Raw genomic sequence first — 21,676 nt, 5'->3', positions numbered from 1 at the left:
GAAGCGGCTTCTTTTGTGGATTTTTATATTTATTTTATATATATATAGCAGTACGGTAGGCCACGGCTGTACCTACCTCTGTGTCGTAAGTGCACTCGTCGTCCATAAGTAATATAATACTATACTATCCATCCATCTACATACCTGTGGTGGCTTTTTTTTTCTTCATACTAGTTTAGCAGTCTGCTGACAGTGTCCACCAGGTCCATTATTATATTATACAGTATATTATATATATCTAGCAGTACGGTAGGCCCTGGCTGTACCTACCTCTGTGTCGTCAGTGCACTCGTCGTCCATAAGTACTATAATACTATACTATCCATCCATCTACATTGTATACCTGTGGTGGCTTTTTTTTTCTTCATAGTAGTTTAGCAGTCTGCTGACAGTGTCCACCAGGTCCGTTATATACAGTATATTATATATATAAGCAGTACGGTAGGCCACGGCTGTACCTACCTCTGTGTCATCAGTGCACTCGTCGTCCATAAGTAATATAATACTATACTATCCATCCATCTACATTGTATACCTGTGGTGGCTTTTTTTTTCTTCATACTAGTTTAGCAGTCTGCTGACAGTGTCCACCAGGTCCGTTATACAGTATATTAGATATATAAGCAGTACGGTAGGCCACGGCTGTACCTACCTCTGTGTCGTCAGTGCACTCGTCGTCCATAAGTAATATAATACTTTCTTCTGCGTTCCTTCATGGCAGCCATTACTCTGGGGATTGTATCCATCCTCCTATAATTAGACAGGTAGTTTTTTTTTTTTTTTCAGCAGCTAAGTACCGCCCACTCTGGGTATAAAGCGACCCTCCTCTTGCTCCTCCCTAGTCTTTTTTCCTGTCTCCTATTAGAGCAGAGTAGTGTTTGTTGTTTTATTTTTGTTTTTATTTTTTTATTTTTTAGGCTTACCTCTAATATTCCCAGTTTGCGGTTATTGCTTTATACTGGAAGAGGGTGGCTCCCTGGGAAGAGTGGCAAAGTGTGCCAGGGGCGGTATGAGTGAGTCCCCACTAAACAGCTTAAGGTGTCTGCCCGCAGCCTGCTTTTGTATAGAGGCCTCTTTGCATCGCCGCATCATAGTGCACATACCACTTTTCCCCTGTGCTTGCGTTCTCCCCATTCCGTGGTGTGGGTGGAAGTGCGGCTAGGGGAAGGGACGCACTGGCGGGCGGAAGGGAGCGCTCGACAGTGGCGGCTGGCGGGTGGAAGTGCTGGGTGGCAGGCATCCCTGGAGGATTAGAGGGAAGCTCTGCACAAGTGCTGCAGCTCTATGATAAGGTTCTGTTTAAAAAAAAAAAAAAAAATGGCACTGCACACAGAGATTCAGACTGCAGTGTCTCCCTGAATGGCTGGGCAGGTTCCTGTGCATACCAGCAGCAATATCATGGAGGAGCCTTCTTCCCCAAAGCCAACTGTTGCCCTAAAGAGGTAAGTCCTCATAGAGGGCATATATATATGTTATATTATATTATATTATATTATATTATATTATATTATATAGTGTTAGAGTAGGTTATGATACCAGTATTATAGTGTGCCTCCAACTAAGAAGAGGATGTATAAAACTAAAAAGAAGCACAAGGAAATTCAGTGTGCTGCCTGTGATAAAATCTTCTCTTCTGTGCAGAATACTAAATTCTGTGAAGATTGCACTAGAAATGAGGCCAGTGACTCTAATCAGTCCAGACAAATACAGAATCTGAAAGAGTGAATGAAGAGCTCATTTGTTACCAAGCAGCAGCTGTCTGAGTTGCAGGGAAGTAAAAGGTCTAGGTCTTTGACTAGCATTGATTCAGTGGAGGATTGAGTCTCACATGATTGTAGTTATGATGACGAGTATCAGGAGGAGGATAGGAAATTCACATTTGAATTGGTGGACAGTCTGTTAAAGAATATTTATAAGACTATGAATTATAAAGAGCCTGAAGGAAAATGTGGTGATGAAGATGTTAGTGATGAGCGGGTTCGGTTCCTCGGAATCCGAACCCCCCCGAACTTCAGCCTTTTTACACGGATCCGAGGCAGACTCGGATCTTCCTGCCTTGCTCGGCTAACCCGAGCGCGCCCGAACGTCATCATCCCGCTGTCGGATTCTCGCGAGGCTCGGATTCTATCGCGAGACTCGGATTCTATATAAGGAGCCGCGCGTCACCGCCATTTTCACACGTGCATTGAGATTCATAGGGAGAGGACGTGGCTGGCATCCTCTCCATTTAGATTAGAAGAGAGAGAGTGAGAGTGAGACACTTGATTTACTGGAGCTTAGGAGTACTCAGAGAGTGCAGAGTTTACTAGTGACTGACCAGTGACCACCAGTGCAGTTTTTTTATTATATTATTATTTAATATAATCCGTTCTCTGCCTGAAAAAAACCGATACACAGTGACACAGTAACAGTATACCATATCTGTGCTCAGCCTCAGTGTGCTGCATCATCTATGTATATCTGACTGTGCTGAGTGCTCAGTGCTCACACAGCTTAATTGTGGGGGAGACTGGGGAGCAGTTATAGCAGGAGTACATATTATTTAACAGTGTACACTTTTGCTGCCAGAGTGCCACTGCCAGTGTGACTGACCAGTGACCACTGTCTGACCACCAGTATATTGTGATTGTCTGCCTGAAAAAGTTAAACACTCGTCGTGTGGTGTTTTTATTCTATAAACGCATTCTGCTGACAGTGTCCAGCAGGTCCGTCATTAATTATATAATATATACCTGTCCGGCTGCAGTAGTGATATATATATATTTTTTATATCATTATCATCCAGTCTATATTAGCAGCAGACGCAGTACGGTAGTCCACGGCTGTAGCTACCTCTGTGTCGGCAGTCGCTCGTCCATCCATAATTGTATACCACCTACCTGTGGTGTTTTTTGTTTTTTTCTATCTTCTTGATACTACTAGTAGCTTACTTTAGGAGTCTGCAGTGCTGCTGACAGTGTCCAGCAGGTCCGTCATTATATAATATATACCTGTCCGGCTGCAGTAGTGATATATATATATATTTTTTATATCATTATCATCCAGTCTATATTAGCAGCAGACGCAGTACGGTAGTCCACGGCTGTAGCTACCTCTGTGTCGGCAGTCGCTCTTCCATCCATAAGTATACTAGTATCCATCCATCTCCATTGTTTACCTGAGGTGCCTTTTAGTTGTGCCTATTAAAATATGGAGAACAAAAATGTTGAGGTTCCAAAAATAGGGAAAGATCAAGATCGACTTCCACCTCGTGCTGAAGCTGCTACCACTAGTCATGGCCGAGACGATGAAATGCCAGCAACGTCGTCTGCCAAGGCCGATGCCCAATGTCATAGTACAGAGCATGTAAAATCCAAAACACCAAATATCAGTAAAAAAAGGACTCAAAAATCTAAAATAAAATTGTCAGAGGAGAAGCGTAAACTTGCCAATATGCCATTTACCACACGGAGTGGCAAGGAACGGCTGAGGCCCTGGCCTATGTTCATGGCTAGTGGTTCAGCTTCACATGAGGATGGAAGCACTCATCCTCTCGCTAGAAAAATGAAAAGACTCAAGCTGGCAAAAGCACAGCAAAGAACTGTGCGTTCTTCGAAATCACAAATCCACAAGGAGAGTCCAATTGTGTCGTTTGCGATGCCTGACCTTCCCAACACTGGACGTGAAGAGCATGCGCCTTCCACCATTTGCACGCCCCCTGCAAGTGCTGGAAGGAGCACCCGCAGTCCAGTTCCTGATAGTCAGATTGAAGATGTCAGTGTTGAAGTACACCAGGATGAGGAGGATATGGGTGTTGCTGGCGCTGGGGAGGAAATTGACCAGGAGGATTCTGATGGTGAGGTGGTTTGTTTAAGTCAGGCACCCGGGGAGACACCTGTTGTCCGTGGGAGGAATAGGGCCATTGACATGCCTGGTGAAAATACCAAAAAAATCAGCTCTTCGGTGTGGAAGTATTTCAACAGAAATGCGGACAACATTTGTCAAGCCGTGTGTTGCCTTTGTCAAGCTGTAATAAGTAGGGGTAAGGACGTTAACCACCTCGGAACATCCTCCCTTATACGTCACCTGCAGCGCATTCATCATAAGTCAGTGACAAGTTCAAAAACTTTGGGCGACAGCGGAAGCAGTCCACTGACCAGTAAATCCCTTCCTCTTGTAACCAAGCTCACGCAAACCACCCCACCAACTCCCTCAGTGTCAATTTCCTCCTTCCCCAGGAATGCCAATAGTCCTGCAGGCCATGTCACTGGCAATTCTGACGAGTCCTCTCCTGCCTGGGATTCCTCCGATGCATCCTTGCGTGTAACGCCTACTGCTGCTGGCGCTGCTGTTGTTGCTGCTGGGAGTCGATGGTCATCCCAGAGGGGAAGTCGTACTCGTAAGACCACTTTTACTACTTCCACCAAGCAATTGACTGTCCAACAGTCCTTTGCGAGGAAGATGAAATATCACAGCAGTCATCCTGCTGCAAAGCGGATAACTGAGGCCTTGGCATCCTGGGCGGTGAGAAACGTGGTTCCGGTATCCATCATTACTGCAGAGGCAACTAGAGACTTGTTGGAGGTACTGTGTCCCCGGTACCAAATACCATCTAGGTTCCATTTCTCTAGGCAGGCAATACCGAAAATGTACACAGACCTCAGAAAAAGACTCACCAGTGTCCTAAAAAATGCAGTTGTACCCAATGTCCACTTAACCACGGACATGTGGACAAGTGGAGCAGGGCAGGCTCAGGACTATATGACTGTGACAGCCCACTGGGTAGATGTATGGACTCCCGCCGCAAGAACAGCAGCGGCGGCACCAGTAGCAGCATCTCGCAAACGCCAACTCTTTCCTAGGCAGGCTACGCTTTGTATCACCGCTTTCCAGAATACGCACACAGCTAAAAACCCTCTTACGGCAACTGAGGAAGATCATCGCAGAATGGCTTACCCCAATTGGACTCTCCTGTGGATTTGTGGCATCGGACAACGCCAGCAATATTGTGTGTGCATTAAATATGGGCAAATTCCAGCATGTCCCATGTTTTGCACATACCTTGAATTTGGTGGTGCAGAATTATTTAAAAAACGAGAGGGGCGTGCAAGAGATGCTGTCGGTGGCCAGAAGAATTGCGGGACACTTTTGGCGTACAGGCACCACGTACAGAAGACTGGAGCACCACCAAAAACGCCTGAACCTGCCCTGCCATCATCTGAAGCAAGAAGTGGTAACGAGGTGGAATTCAACCCTCTATATGCTTCAGAGGTTGGAGGAGCAGCAAAAGGCCATTCAAGCCTATACAACTGAGCACGATATAGGAGGTGGAATGCACCTGTCTCAAGCGCAGTGGAGAATGATTTCAACGTTGTGCAAGGTTCTGCAACCTTTTGAACTTGCCACACGTGAAGTCAGTTCAGACACTGCCAGCCTGAGTCAGGTCATTCCCCTCATCAGGCTTTTGCAGAAGAAGCTGGAGACATTGAAGGAGGAGCTAACACAGAGCGATTCCGCTAGGCATGTGGGACTTGTGGATGGAGCCCTTAATTCGCTTAACAAGGATTCACGGGTGGTCAATCTGTTGAAATCAGAGCACTACATTTTGGCCACCGTGCTCGATCCTAGATTTAAAACCTACCTTGGATCTCTCTTTCCGGCAGACACAAGTCTGCTGGGGTTCAAAGAACTGCTGGTGACAAAATTGTCAAGTCAAGCGGAACGCGACCTGTCAACATCTCCTCCTTCACATTCTCCCGCAACTGTGGGTGCGAGGAAAAGGCTCAGAATTCCGAGCCCACCCGCTGGCGGTGATGCAGGGCAGTCTGGAGCGACTGCTGATGCTGACATCTGGTCCGGACTGAAGGACCTGACAACGATTACGGACATGTCGTCTACTGTCACTGCATATGATTCTCTCCCCATTGAAAGAATGGTGGAGGATTATATGAGTGACCGCATCCAAGTAGGCACGTCAGACAGTCCGTACTTATACTGGCAGGAAAAAGAGGCAATTTGGAGGCCCTTGCACAAACTGGCTTTATTCTACCTAAGTTGCCCTCCCACAAGTGTGTACTCCGAAAGAGTGTTTAGTGCCGCCGCTCACCTTGTCAGCAATCGGCGTACGAGGTTACATCCAGAAAATGTGGAGAAGATGATGTTCATTAAAATGAATTATAATCAATTCCTCCGTGGAGACATTGACCAGCAGCAATTGCCTCCACAAAGTACACAGGGAGCTGAGATGGTGGATTCCAGTGGGGACGAATTGATAATCTGTGAGGAGGGGGATGTACACGGTGATATATCGGAGGATGATGATGAGGTGGACATCTTGCCTCTGTAGAGCCAGTTTGTGCAAGGAGAGATTAATTGCTTCTTTTTTGGTGGGGGTCCAAACCAACCCGTCATTTCAGTCACAGTCGTGTGGCAGACCCTGTCACTGAAATGATGGGTTGGTTAAAGTGTGCATGTCCTGTTTATACAACATAAGGGTGGGTGGGAGGGGGCCCAAGGACAATTCCATCTTGCACCTCTTTTTTCTTTCATTTTTATTTGCGTCATTGTTGCCTTATAGGTAATTGTCCGCACTTAGTATAATATTAGGCCATAAGATGTTGTCTGAATCAAAATATAATTCATTATAAATAGGCGATGTTACCATAGTGGACAGTATACTGGATATATATAGTAAGGAATAGATATGAAATAAGTTTGAATGTATGAGGTAATGTTTAGCTGATTTAAGAAATTAGGTTTGTGTGTGTGTTTATATAGATATACTGTATATTTGTGTTTTACTGCAAGATGGTAAAAAATAGTGTAGGGAACAGGTTTATTCTGCTCTAGTCATAAATAAGGCCAGAGAGGTTACAGTAAGATCAAGAGTCATTGTAGAGAAAAGGTATTAGGCCATAAATGATAATAGGTATGTGACAGAGCTCTGTTGGTCATTGGAATTCACAGGTGTGCTTACAGTAGATCAGAATCTACTGGTTTGTCTAATGTCCAGTGAAGGTTAAAAGCTAGGGAGCATAAATTAACTACTATGAAAAGAGATCACATCCATTGATAAAACATTGTGTAACCGACCCCAGGAAAACTTGTCAATACAACAGAACTTTGGATGAAAAGACATTCCAGATTTTACAATACTATACTTGCTTAAGGCAGTGTGGACACCACACTTTTATGACACCATGCCTCTGTGAACAGGACACGACAGCCCAGTTCAATGTTTGTTTTATTACACCTTGGAATCTGACAAACCTATAATTACCTATTCCATTGGAAACTATGAGAATATGATAGTTTGAATTGGTAAAATATGAGATAAACGGACCAGACTTGTAGTTAGGAGTTAGAAGGAAGAGGGAGAGGGAGAAGAAGAAGGAGAAGGAAGGAAGTCAGTCAGGAGGAGAAGTCATGGAGAACATGCAGAAGGAATGATTCTTGGGATGGCAATCTTTAACTTGCAAGTATAAATATGATAATAATTGAAACTGTTTGTGAAACTTATGTCATGTTGTTTTATGTTATGTAACGAAGGAAACATAGCATAGCTTAATATAATTATAATTAGTATATATATCACTACTGTGTATATCTTATTCTGTACGATTTGATCTGCCTGTAAATAAAGAATCATATAAAAAGAGCGGTAATATTCAAGCTTGAACTCTCTTTAAGGAATCTTAACTTCATAATTTCATAAGTCATATATATATAAGGACTGCATATATTTATCAGCCAATTAATTTGTAAGCCTGACATAATATATTTGCAGATATATATGATAACGCATATTAATTTAAATATATCCATATATTAATAACCATATATGTTATATTGAATATTAATATTCATAAATAAGATTCCATAAATCAATATTGGCGACCACGAAGGGACTTGTTATTACTGAATCTGATTATCTGATTTATAATATTTATGAGGAGTAGCAAATGCTATAAGCTGGCTACCAAATCTGCAGAATCACGGTGGGGATGTATCTATGAAAATTTATTACCATTGTGTAATGTCAATTTTGTATTCTGTATAACCTAGGATAAATGTGTTAGTGCAATATACGTTATTTTAACTAACATAATATCTATTAGGAAGCAGCACCAATGGCTATAAGCCTGCTGGCAAAGTACAAGATCACAGTGGAATAGGTTACAAATGAGAATAAAGAATTTAAAGGCCTAGAATAGAAAATGTGCACAGTGGAAATTAGTATTTCCAAATAAATGTATAAATGTACCAGGTATTAGAGTTTAACCTTAAGACACCGGTCAATCTTAAGGAGAGGATACCTTCAGTACTAAAAACAAAGAATATATAAATTTAGCATTGTAATGTTAAATATGCAAAAAGTTGCAGCAGCATTAGGAAAAATGCGCAGAACTGCGGCTTTAGAAGCCAAACAGAAATGTAAAGAAGGATCAGGTTCACGTCTTCGTAAGGCGTGCCTGACCATTAATGCAAAAATGCATTCATTATTTAAGTCCCTTAAACAGAAAAATAAACAGAAAAAGTTTGGGGCAGAAGCAAAAAGCCTGGCAGATTGTAAGCAAACTGTCATGACCTCTCAGGAGGAGATAAAAGAAAGTACAAGGGAGAATATTGTAGATGTAGGTGAGACTCAGGACAGCATTGTCCATGTGCAGCACACAGAGTCTGCTATGGTCACACAGACCACCAGCAGAACAGCCTCTTTGGTAAATGAAGAAAGTAGCAATGTGCCGGATGTGTCTATCATCAGACAGCACATTAATGTAAAGGAGGTAGCAGCAATAGGAGATGTCCCCTATACTGTTTCTAGTAAGGGGGAAGATCATTGTAACTCAGATTATGAGTATTCTGCTGAATACACTCTCAGAGTTCCCAATGTAAATGAAGAATTTGTTATGCCCTTAGGCAAAGGTGAATTGTCAGCAGATTTAAACACTGATAGCTGCAGTACAGTGCACACAGGGGTGAAGAAGTTCCCCATGGTGAAAACTCCCATGGCAACCAGAGTTGCAAACCTGGAAATGTATTCACCTGGAAACATGTTTAAAGGGAAAATCCATGAAATTAATTCAGGAATGCATGTTTACAAACAAAGTTCCCAAACTTTTGTAACCCCCACACAACACTCAAAGAAATCTAGTGATGGTGCAAATGTTTGCATGCTCTCAGAGAGACCACATGCAGAGTGTCATTCTGCAAACCACACACCAATTAACAATGACAAAAAGGATCACCAGGATGAAAGTGTTTTTATGCCCTGGTGCCATAACCATTTTATTACATGTGTGGAAAGACAGAAAGACCTGGGACCTGCAATACATATTTGGCAAAGTCTAACAAGTTTCTCTCCCCACAAGAATATTTTTCAGGAAATACAAGATGCTTCAAGACCAAGAAGCCATGCCAAGCAGCAAACGCTATGGTTGGAGACAGTCTGGGACCAGGCTGCATCACAAGGGAGTATGGTCACAAGTGAATACGGTAGTATCATTCCTTTACTTGTTAGATCCAATGTAGCCATTGTTTGCTTTGATGTTCAAACAGCCACAGTTTCCAAATTAAACCAGCATCATATCTGCAGCGACAATTGTGCTGTCATTGACACACAATGTGACAGGAAAGATTGGCACAGGCCAGAAACAATTGTTTGTTTGTTCTTCAATCTTTAAAGACACATTTGTAAATTCTGTACCTGATAACATGCAGCAGATAGGACAGAATGCATAGCAAGCTATGTTAAATCACTGTATAAATATCTGTGATATTCATTGTATGTATTTTTGTTTGATTCATAGTAATCCTGGCAACCTGTATACAGAATGGTGCAAGACTCCAAAAAGACTCCAATTTACAAGGGAAAAGGTCTTCATTAACCCTTTCATCGCTGCTATCCAGCAAAATCTACATAGCATCCCTAAAGACTGATATATGGACAAATCCTCAAGGAGTTTTCCAGTTTCACAAGAAAGGGGAATGTTTTCATTAACCTTTTCATCACAAGTAATCATTACTTGTCTTTCAAACTACATGTACACTCCCAAAACAGTGTACAGCACATCTCATCACTGTGATTATACAGAACTGTCTCATCCCTTCATATACCTTAATCACATATATGTAAACATTTGTCTGATATATATTTTATATCATTGTATTATATACCTTGTAAATATTTTATGTTTTTTTTTATATATTACACAGTAGATACTACCTATGCTTCCTTCGTAAAAGCTTCAAAAGTAATTAAATATCTAATACAGGATGGTATACCGCGTTATAACAAATTGGGACAAGATTATTAAGTGGGATGAATAATTCTCTTAATAAAGACTGTAACAAGTCAAAGGGAATTATTTGTAGCGTAACAGGGTCAACTGTATATGCACATGGCTGCATATAAAATAATATTGGATGGAATTAGATATATTTAAAGCCATTCCTAAATGATATTTAATATCTGTTTGAAGCAAAATTATATTCATTTATTGTATTGATAGGATGTTACTATATACACATCAAAAGCATTTTAAATAATTATTAGTCAAAATATAGGTAGGATAGAAAACGCCTTTATATGGGTTAAACTGGTATAAGTTTATTTAAGATTGAGATGTATAAATAGGTTCAAGGTAGAATAAGGAGACTTAAGACTGCATGGTAATTTATTCAGTGAGGAAATACAGAACAGAGTAGGTGTACTACTCACAGCCATTTGTGGTACTATTGCCCGAAGACAATTAAGACCTACTATTAACAAGCAAAGAAAGAAAGAAAGACTGGTTCATATATGACTGTTCTATTCAAAATCACAACCTGTTTTGTGCAAAGCAATATGGACACTGGTCACAACTGCGGTATTGGATAAACGCAAAGGAAACAGAACTGCTAAATACTGTATAAAGACCATTACCGAGGGTCATCACAAGTACTGAGTTGCAAACTCAAGATCATAGTACGCAAAATACACAGCCCTCTGCGTCAAACAGCGAAATGGCAAGCAAAGGAGCAGCTGCTATGAAGAATTCTACTTCAACTGCCTCCATAATGCAGACGCAAGGCGTCTCCAATTGCAAGCAAACCACGCAGATGACAGTCTTATCCCAGTAAATTGCTACAGCCAAGAACAGCAAAAATGTCCAAATGTACTGATCCAGATACAGAAAAAAGGTCTACAATTGGGCTATGGTATTCCAAATGTCTGTAGAAATTAGTTTTCCTCATGAATACTGAATAAAAACCTCAGTCTTGGTCTGCTTTAGTTAAAAAGTAGAATAAGGTTAGGTAAGCTAAGAATTTTTAGAGATTTTTAAAAATCATAATGGTTATTATTATTACACTTATGGTATATATTATGGTTACAACAAAAGTTATGTTTTGAAGAATATTTTGAAATGTATTTGGAAGCAACTACGCTAGTTTAATGTGTGGCCAATCAAAATAATTTCTCATGGCCACAAGGGGGCGACTGTTGCCTTATAGGTAATTGTCCGCACTTAGTATAATATTAGGCCATAAGATGTTGTCTGAATCAAAATATAATTCATTATAAATAGGCGATGTTACCATAGTGGACAGTATACTGGATATATATAGTAAGGAATAGATATGAAATAAGTTTGAATGTATGAGGTAATGTTTAGCTGATTTAAGAAATTAGGTTTGTGTGTGTGTTTATATAGATATACTGTATATTTGTGTTTTACTGCAAGATGGTAAAAAATAGTGTAGGGAACAGGTTTATTCTGCTCTAGTCATAAATAAGGCCAGAGAGGTTACAGTAAGATCAAGAGTCATTGTAGAGAAAAGGTATTAGGCCATAAATGATAATAGGTATGTGACAGAGCTCTGTTGGTCATTGGAATTCACAGGTGTGCTTACAGTAGATCAGAATCTACTGGTTTGTCTAATGTCCAGTGAAGGTTAAAAGCTAGGGAGCATAAATTAACTACTATGAAAAGAGATCACATCCATTGATAAAACATTGTGTAACCGACCCCAGGAAAACTTGTCAATACAACAGAACTTTGGATGAAAAGACATTCCAGATTTTACAATACTATACTTGCTTAAGGCAGTGTGGACACCACACTTTTATGACACCATGCCTCTGTGAACAGGACACGACAGCCCAGTTCAATGTTTGTTTTATTACACCTTGGAATCTGACAAACCTATAATTACCTATTCCATTGGAAACTATGAGAATATGATAGTTTGAATTGGTAAAATATGAGATAAACGGACCAGACTTGTAGTTAGGAGTTAGAAGGAAGAGGGAGAGGGAGAAGAAGAAGGAGAAGGAAGGAAGTCAGTCAGGAGGAGAAGTCATGGAGAACATGCAGAAGGAATGATTCTTGGGATGGCAATCTTTAACTTGCAAGTATAAATATGATAATAATTGAAACTGTTTGTGAAACTTATGTCATGTTGTTTTATGTTATGTAACGAAGGAAACATAGCATAGCTTAATATAATTATAATTAGTATATATATCACTACTGTGTATATCTTATTCTGTACGATTTGATCTGCCTGTAAATAAAGAATCATATAAAAAGAGCGGTAATATTCAAGCTTGAACTCTCTTTAAGGAATCTTAACTTCATAATTTCATAAGTCATATATATATAAGGACTGCATATATTTATCAGCCAATTAATTTGTAAGCCTGACATAATATATTTGCAGATATATATGATAACGCATATTAATTTAAATATATCCATATATTAATAACCATATATGTTATATTGAATATTAATATTCATAAATAAGATTCCATAAATCAATAGTCATGTGCTGTTTTGGGGGGTGTTTTTTGGAAGGGCCATCCTGCGTGACACTGCAGTGCCACTCCTAGATGGGCCAGGTGTTTGTGTCGGCCACTAGGGTCGCTTAGCTTACTCACACAGCTACCTCATTGCGCCTCTTTTTTTTCTTCTTTGCGTCATGTGCTGCTGTTTGGGGAGTGTTTTTTGGAAGGGCCATCCTGCGTGACACTGCAGTGCCACTCCTAGATGGGCCAGGTGTTTGTGTCAGCCACTAGGGTCGCTTAGCTTACTCACACAGCTACCTCATTGCGCCTCTTTTTTTTTCTTCTTTGCGTCATGTGCTGCTGTTTGGGGAGTGTTTTTTGGAAGGGCCATCCTGCGTGACACTGCAGTGCCTCTCCTAGATGGGCCAGGTGTTTGTGTCGGCCACTAGGGTCGCTTAGCTTACTCACACAGCTACCTCATTGCGCCTCTTTTTTTCGTTGCGTCATGTGCTGTTTGGGGAGTGTTTTTTGGAAGGGCCATCCTGCGTGACACTGCAGTGCCACTCCTAGATGGGCCAGGTGTTTGTGTCGGCCACTAGGGTCGCTTAGCTTACTCACACAGCTACCTCATTGCGCCTCTTTTTTTCTTTGCGTCATGTGCTGTTTGGGGAGTGTTTTTTGGAAGGGCCATCCTGCGTGACACTGCAGTGCCACTCCTAGATGGGCCAGGTGTTTGTGTCGGCCACTAGGGTCGCTTAGCTTACTCACACAGCTACCTCATTGCGCCTCTTTTTTTCTTTGCGTCATGTGCTGTTTGGGGAGTGTTTTTTGGAAGGGCCATCCTGCGTGACACTGCAGTGCCACTCCTAGATGGGCCAGGTGTTTGTGTCGGCCACTTGGGTCGCTTAGCTTAGCCATCCAGCGACCTCGGTGCAAATTTTAGGACTAAAAATAATATTGTGAGGTGTGAGGTGTTCAGAATAGACTGAAAATGAGTGGAAATTATGGTTATTGAGGTTAATAATACTTTGGGATCAAAATGAACCCCAAATTCTATGATTTAAGCTGTTTTTTTAGGGTTTTTTGAAAAAAACACCCGAATCCAAAACACACCCGAATCCGACAAAAAAAATTTGGTGAGGTTTTGCCAAAACGCGTTCGAACCCAAAACACGGCCGCGGAACCGAACCCAAAACCAAAACACAAAACCCGAAAAATTTTCGGTGCTCATCACTAGAAGATGTACTGTTTGCAGAGTGTTCAAAAAAAAAAAAAAAAAAAAAAAACTAGGAGTTTCTAGTTCACAAAGCATTAAAGACATTGTCAGTTAAGAGTGGCAAAATGTTGATAAAAGGCTTGGTAATATTAAAAAGACTGACCGTATGTTTGCTATTGAGGATGAGCAGGTTTGAAACTGGTGTATGGTACCTAAAATTGATGCTGCAGTTGCTGAGGTAGTTTCAAAGACTACTATTTTGTTGGAGGATGGTGCAGTTCTAAGGGACGGTATGGATAAACGGGTGGAAAGTGCCCTAAAAAAGCTACATATTTCCTCAGCGGTGTCATTAAAGTCAGGTGTAGCAGTTGCTTCAGTATCCAGAGCATTAAGAGTCTGGGGTCAGCAATGTCTACAGACTTAGAGGAGAAAATGTCAAGGTAATGTCTGTTGAAAAAATTTTATATGAAAGGAGTAAAATATCTGTGTGAGGCATCCTTAGATGTTCTAAATTTTGCTGCAAAGTCTATGGCAGCAGGAATAATGGCAAGGAGAGCTCTGTGGCTTAGACCGTGGGCAGCAGATATCCTTTCCAAGAATAGACTGGTGTCTTTACCATTTGAAGGATCATTGTTATTTGGCAATAAATTGTAAGCCATTATACAGAAAATATCAGGAGGTAAATCAGCAAAATAACCTCAAGATAGAAGGAATAGATTTCCTGTTCCCTACTCCAGGCAACAATTTAAAGAGGCCAGGAGATATAGGCCAGGTCATGGTTACATTGGCAGGTATTCGTCAGGGACAAATCGTCAATCCTTTCGTCAGTCCTACAGAAGAGGTCGCAGACAATAACTATTGTGGAGTTCTGGACTCCATTCCAGTAGGGGGCAGACTTCGGGAATTTAGCAGTCATTGGAGAGAGTCAATTCAAGATACGTGGGTGTTGGATGTCATAGCCAATGGTTACAGAATAGAGTTTTCGGTAGTTCCAGATGACAACAATTTTCTGGTATCAGAAACACCTTCTCTGGCTCCAGAATTAGAAGCCCTAAGGGACAGTTTAAAGAAATTGATCAGAGCAAAGGCAGTGGAGGTTGTCCCAAAGTTCCAGATAAGAAGCAGATTCTACTCAAGAATATTCCTAATAAAAAAAAAAAACCCTGGGGAGTTCAGAACTATTCTAGACCTCAGACGCCTAAACAGATTCGTAAAAACAAGAAAATTTTATATGGAAACCCTAAAGTCAATTCTGATAGGGGTAAGGAGAAAAGATTTGATGGGGTCCATAGACCTAAAGGATGCTTATTTTCAGGTACCTGTAGCCAGTTATCACAGAAAGTATCTAAGATTCTGCGTGCTCGGAAAGCATTTTCAGTTTACTTGCCTTCCGTTTGGTCTAAAGTCCGAAAGTCCTTACATCACTCCTGCTGGTCATAAGAAATCAACAGGTGGCAATTTGGTCATATCTGGACGATCTGCTAATATGTTAGGGATCGGAAGCAGAGGTGATGGTGGCATTGGACAAGACATTACAGATTCTTCAGAATCATGGCTGGCTGATAAACTGGGAGAAGAGCCAGTTTGAACCAGAACAAAAAAATCAGTTTCTGGGAGTACAACTGGATACTTGCAGCTATGTAATAAGTCTGTCGGAAGAGAGATGCAGAAAAATACAGGAGCTGGCAGTTTTGGTAAGAGGGTGCAGCACAGTGACGTTACGTCAAGCGATGAGTCTATTAGGAATGATGGCGTCCACCATAGATATAGTCCCTTGGGCGAGATGGAGAATGAGGAACTACAGATGGACATTCTCCGGTTCAGTTGAAAAGGTTATTCTCTAAACTATATAGGGTTGCGTCAAGAGACAAGGCGGTCCCTAGATTGGTGGTTGGAAGCGGAGCTGATAGAAAGAAGCACGTCTTTGGCTGGACATCAGTGTCTAGTGTTAACAATAGACGCAAGCGCAGTAGGTTGGGGAGAAAATCTGCTGCAGCAAAGTTGCCAAGGCCAATGGAATCAGAGAGAGAAGAGACTATCTTCAAATCACAGAGAAATTGGGGCAGTTTGGAATGCGATAATATTTTTCCGGAATCAATTATGTGGGAACCATCTCAAAGTGTTTTCGGACAATGTAACGGTGGTGGCCTATCTGAATCGGCAAGGAGGCATCAAGAGTCAAGCACTAATGGTGAAAGTGTCAAGGATACTTCAGTGGGCGGAAAGCCACCTTTGGTCCTTGTCAGCCCTGCATGTTCCAGGCAAAAGAAATCTGGTAGCAGACTTCCTCAGCAGACAACAAGTGCTAGCAGGAGAATGGGAATTAAACGAGGCAATGTTCTGGGACATTGTTCAAAGGTTCGGACAGCCTCAAGTAGACCTGATGGCCACACATATCAATGTGAAGATGTCCCTGGTTTTTTCCCGTTATCATCTACCAGGAACAGGGGGAGTAGATGCCTTCTCTCTTCCATGGAATTTCAGACTGGCTTATGTGTTTCCCCCGTTTCCAATGATTGCCCGTGTAATAAAGAAGATCAGGGAAGAGAAGGAACAAGTCATAATAATTCTTCCCTTATGGCCAAAGAGAGTTTGGTTTCCCTCAGTGATGAGGATGGCGGAACAAGGACCTTGGAGACTACCTATCTAAGGAGAGATCTGCTACACCAGGGGCCGCTGCTACATCCGAACCTTCAGCAGCTTCATTTGACGACATGGAAGTTGAACGGCAGTTACTTAGGAAAAAGGGCCTGTCCGAGCAGGCCCTCGATTTGCTAATTCAGGCAAAGAAGAAGGGGTCTTCAAGTGCATATTATAGAGTCTGGAGAAATTTTATTTCCTGGGCCAGTTCAGATTTTGGCACTCAGAAAGCAGATACGTCTCACGTGTTACAGTTACTGTTCGAGGGCTTCGAGAGAGGTCTGGCAGTGTCAACTATCAAAGTCCAAATAGCAGCACTCAGCGTGTTCCTTGACCGAAGGTTGTCGGAGGCCGATTTAACAAAAAAGTTTTGTCGGTCAATAAAGAGGATACACCCTAGAGTTAGGTTAATCCTTGCACCATGGGACCTGAATTTGGTGTTGGATGCCTTAATGGCGCCACCCTTTGAGCCAATACAGGAGATCTCAATAAAGTTCTTACATGGAAAGTGGCTTTTCTAGTGGCTATTATGTCGACCAGGAGAGTTGGTGAGCTACAAGCCCTGTGGTCAGAAGAACCTTATTTAAATTTCCTTCCGGATAGAGTGGTTCTTAGAACTAATCCGAGTTTTCTTACCTAGAAATTCTTCAGAATTTCATTCGGGTCAGGAAATTGTCTTGCCGTCCTTTTATCCGGAACCACAGAACAGGGAGGAAGAAAGGATGCACAATTTAGATTTAACCTGAGCAATCTAATTTTATCTGGAGAGCGTGTAGGAGTTTCGGAAGACCAAACACCTGTTTGTGCTGCATTCAGGACCAAAGAGAGGTGACATGCCTACTAAGCAAACCATTTCCAGATGGATTAGAGAACTGCTAACATTTGTGTATGAGGAAAGTGATCGGGAGGTTCCAGGAGGACTAAAGGCACACTCTCTATAGGGGCGGTGGCAGCTTCCTGGGCTAGGAAGGCTCAAGTGTCGGCAAGAGACATATTCGCAGCAGCTACCTGGTCATCTATACATACGTTCTCTAGTCATTATGTGCTGCATGTTGGAGACTCCCACTTTGGGAAACAAGTCCTTGAAAGGGCTTTGGAATAAATAGTTATTACTATTCAGCATTAAACCGTGGTCTTTCTAATTTGTTACCCTCCCTGTATTGAGCGTTGGTATATCCCAGAGTAATGGCTGCCATGAAGGAACGCAGAAGAAAAAAGCAAATTATACTTACCGATAATTTCATTTCTTCAAGATACTTCATGGCAGCCTATGATATTCCCTCCCTTAAGTTTTTTTTCACAGAAGGTGTCAGTAAGGAGACATTCAAAAGACTAGGGAGGAGGAAGAGGAGGGTCGCTTTATACCCAGAGTGGGCGGTACTTAGCTGCTGCAAAAAAAACAAACCTGTCTAATTATAGGAGGATGGATACAATCCCCCAGAGTAATGGCTGCCATGAAGTATCTTGAAGAAATGAAATTATCGGTAAGTATAATTTGCTTTTTTTCTTTGGGGCTAGTCCCCACAACATTTTTGTATATAGATGCCTATCAGAAAAATGAAGGTGTGTATTTAAGACCCGATCACATAGAAATCAATCCTGCAAAAAGACAAATTTCGAAATTGTTTTTAAACTCCTTGTGGGGAAAGTTTGGTCAACGTAGTAACATGTCCAATACGTGTCTAGTGTCTGACCCCGACAAGCTTTTGAATATGCATTTTTACAGCACTGTGATGTGTCTGCTTTAGACTTCACAGATGATGATACAGTTATGGTGAATTGGAAATATACCAAAGATCATTAAACCAAGTCATCAAGAAATAATATCTTCATTGCTGCAATGACAACGGCATATGCTCGTATTGAATTGTACAATCTATTGGATAGATTACAAGGGCGTTGTCTTTACCATGATAAAGATTCTGTGATTTTTGTCAGCAGGCCCGGAGATTGGAATCCGCCATTGGGCGATTATCTAGGTGCGCTGACTAGCGAACTGCCGACACATATAACTGAGTTTGTCTCATCAGGCCCCAAATCATACAGCTATCGCCTAAACAATGGAAAGACCTGTTTAAAAGTTAAAGTATAACGCTCAATGTTGATAATGCGCAACATGTTAACTTTGACAGTCTGAAAGATCTGGTCTTAGATTATCCTTTAAACCCTGACGGTGAAGATCAGAAAAAAATTGTGATCCATCAACCCGGTATAGTACGGTTTAAAAAGTACTGGCAGATTGAGACGCGCACGCTGCAGAAAACGCCAAAGTGCATTTACACTAAATGGAGACTTACAGATAACTTCACAACACTTCCATTTGGGTATTAAGATGGACATCTGGTTGCAACACCCCTTCTCATGTATTTTAGCAGGCCCCTCCAATTCAGGGAAAAGTTATTTTGTGAAAATGCTGCTGCAAAATGCCACTACATACCTGTCACACGTGCCTGATAATATTGTTTGGTTTTATGGCTGTTGGTAGTCTATGTATGATCAGCTGCTACGTGATTTCCCAGGTATTCGTTTTTTAGAGGGGTTACCTGATACTTTTAATGATGACCAACTTTTTCCTCCTGATAGGATTAATTTAGCAGTTGTTGATGATCTGATGGAATCGGCTAGTAATATTTCTGAGATTGAGAAAGCTTTCACAAAGTATGTACACCATAGAAATCTCAGTATCATGTACCTTGTACAAAATGTATTCTGTCAAGGTAAAAAGAGCAGGATGATACATTTAAACACAAAATATATGGTGCTGTTCAAAAAACCCCGGGATAAATTGCAGGTGTCAACACTGGCTAGATAAATGTATCTGAACAAAAGTCATTTCTTTCTAGATGCTTTTGAAAATGCAACAGCTAAACCTTATGGCTATTTACTGGTTGATTTAAGAACAAATATGCTAGATGAGTACCGTTTACGAAGCGGTTTATTCCCACCTGATGATCCGGTTGCTTATGTCATTAAAAAGCGCTGTTCTAAAAAGCTATAATTGAACAACTTTTAGTCATTCATCATAGGCCTATCAACGGTGAACATGTCAGCCCGGCTACTCCGTAATTGGGCGCTTTTAAAGACGCTAATAAAGGCGAAACCTACCCAAAGAAATGCTATTTTATCTAATGCTTCAAACGATCTGGTGACAGTCATTTGTGAGATAGCCCTTAACACGCTTAAAAGTAAAATACCGTTGTCACAACGACAGTTGAAGTACCTTAAAAAGAAGCGTGCTTTGTAATAAGAAATACACCATTGGTAAAAAGAAGCGCTTGGTGAAGCAATCGGGCGGATTTATTGGTTTGCTGCTTGGTTTTGCTATTCCATTAATATCCGGCCTTCTGACTAATCGCTGATTGAATATGCTGAGAAAATGTTTTTGGTGCCTCAACATCAGATAGATCATTTACACAACAAACCGAGCAGCAATGACATACGTAAAACAGCCACACAAGGTCTAGATGCAGAAATCATCAATATACTACGGAATAACAATTTATCAGAATATGAAAAGGCAAAATGATATACAGCTGCACTGCAGAGATATCTGGCGTTGAGTAAACAGTCTGATAGAGAACTCTCAACTTTAACTCTTTTATCACCCGGTCCAAATGCTGATGATGAGTCAATTAACGCTGCACAATCAGCTGATACTGATAATGTTTATAATTAAATTTTGAGCTGTGTTAATGCACGGTATAAGAAAAACTGTGAAATATTATTGAGTAAAATGACACGTTCTAAACACATCACAAGTTAGAATACTAAAGGCGAATTTCTGTATAAAGGTCAAGCTGTACCAGGAGCCAACATGCTGGATTTAATAAGAAGCATTACGCAAAACCATAGCGTGTTAAGTCGTAATACACCAAATGGTTGGCATGAATTTATGTGTGCTATGTCTGAATTAAACATACCGTCCACTGTAGTTGTTAATGTCGCAAATAGACTACAACTAGACCATTTAAAAGCAGAGACACACGCCGGATCTGATGGCACTGTCACAGAACCAGCACCGCTACAAACCCTTAAAAAAGACGTATAAATATTTTGAATTCCCCTGGCCTAACAACACTGCATGGCTACATACTAACTAGGAAAAGAGATGTAGGTCTGTTTCAGGAACCACAGTGGTTATCTATAGTGTATAACTATTTTATATTGATTTTGTATTTATCTACTTTAGAATTTGTGATTATTTTGTACCATGATATTTGTTTTGTAATAATAGTACATTGTGTTAACTCATATTTTAAAATGTAAAGAAACACATTGTAATAATAATGCCACAGTTCTCTATCTGTAAATACAGTTTTTATGATCCAATAAAAATATGTATATGATTTAGAAAAAAAACACCCAGTTATGTTCTTTGATTCTAATCAGTGAATTTAAAAGAAACCTGCAATCACACAACATAAAGTTTAAAACAATGTTCTTTATTTATTTTAATACGGGGGACAAAAAGCGTAGGGGTCCCCCGTATTTCTGAAACCAGCACCGGGCTCCACTAGCCAGGTACATAATGCCACAGCTGGGGGACACTTTTATTGTGGTTCCGGCGGCCCTGGCATTACATACCCAACTAGTCATCCCTGGCCGGGGTACCCTGGAGGAGTAGGAACCCCTTAAATCTAGGGGTCCCCCCTCCAGCCACCCAAGGGCCAGGGGTGAAGCAGAGAAACAATGGAGCGCCTATGCGCTCCATTGTAACCAATGGTGGGAACGTTGTGGTCAGCGGTGAGGTTACTTTCGGTCAACCGCTGACCACAAAGTTCCCACCATTGATTACAATGGAGTGCATAGGCGCTACATTGTATCACTGCTGTGTGCTGCCTGACATACACTACAGGAGCACACAGCCAATCAGGAGGGTGCCACAACGTGGCACTCCCTGATTGGCTGAAAGAACCCTCTTAGACAGAAGTCAGGGGGGGTTCCTGGCAGTCGGGGAAAGGGGTTCCATGTGAAAACATGGGACCCCTTTCAGTGCGTGGTCGTGTATCCGTTTTTTTATTTTGCAAAGTACGTGGTTTACAAATAGAACAGAAGAGGACCGAACTACACTG

At 41.3% G+C, this 21,676-nt stretch overlaps 1 protein-coding gene across 1 annotated transcript in view; it reads left to right on the top strand.

Moving 5' to 3' along the window:
- The first annotated feature begins 1,313 nt into the window (after positions 1-1,313).
- S100A1 (S100 calcium binding protein A1) overlaps positions 1,314-21,676 on the top strand; it is a 47,925-nt gene continuing 27,562 nt past the window's right edge. Inside the window, exon 1 of the mRNA XM_063946711.1 lies at positions 1,314-1,442. The gene's annotated coding sequence lies outside the window, so the exon portion shown is untranslated. The remainder of the gene's footprint in view (positions 1,443-21,676) is intronic.

Source organism: Pseudophryne corroboree, chromosome 12 (assembly GCF_028390025.1).
Source record: "Pseudophryne corroboree isolate aPseCor3 chromosome 12, aPseCor3.hap2, whole genome shotgun sequence".
Lineage (NCBI taxonomy): Eukaryota > Metazoa > Chordata > Amphibia > Anura > Myobatrachidae > Pseudophryne > Pseudophryne corroboree.
This window is presented reverse-complemented; position numbering and strand designations above follow the sequence as displayed.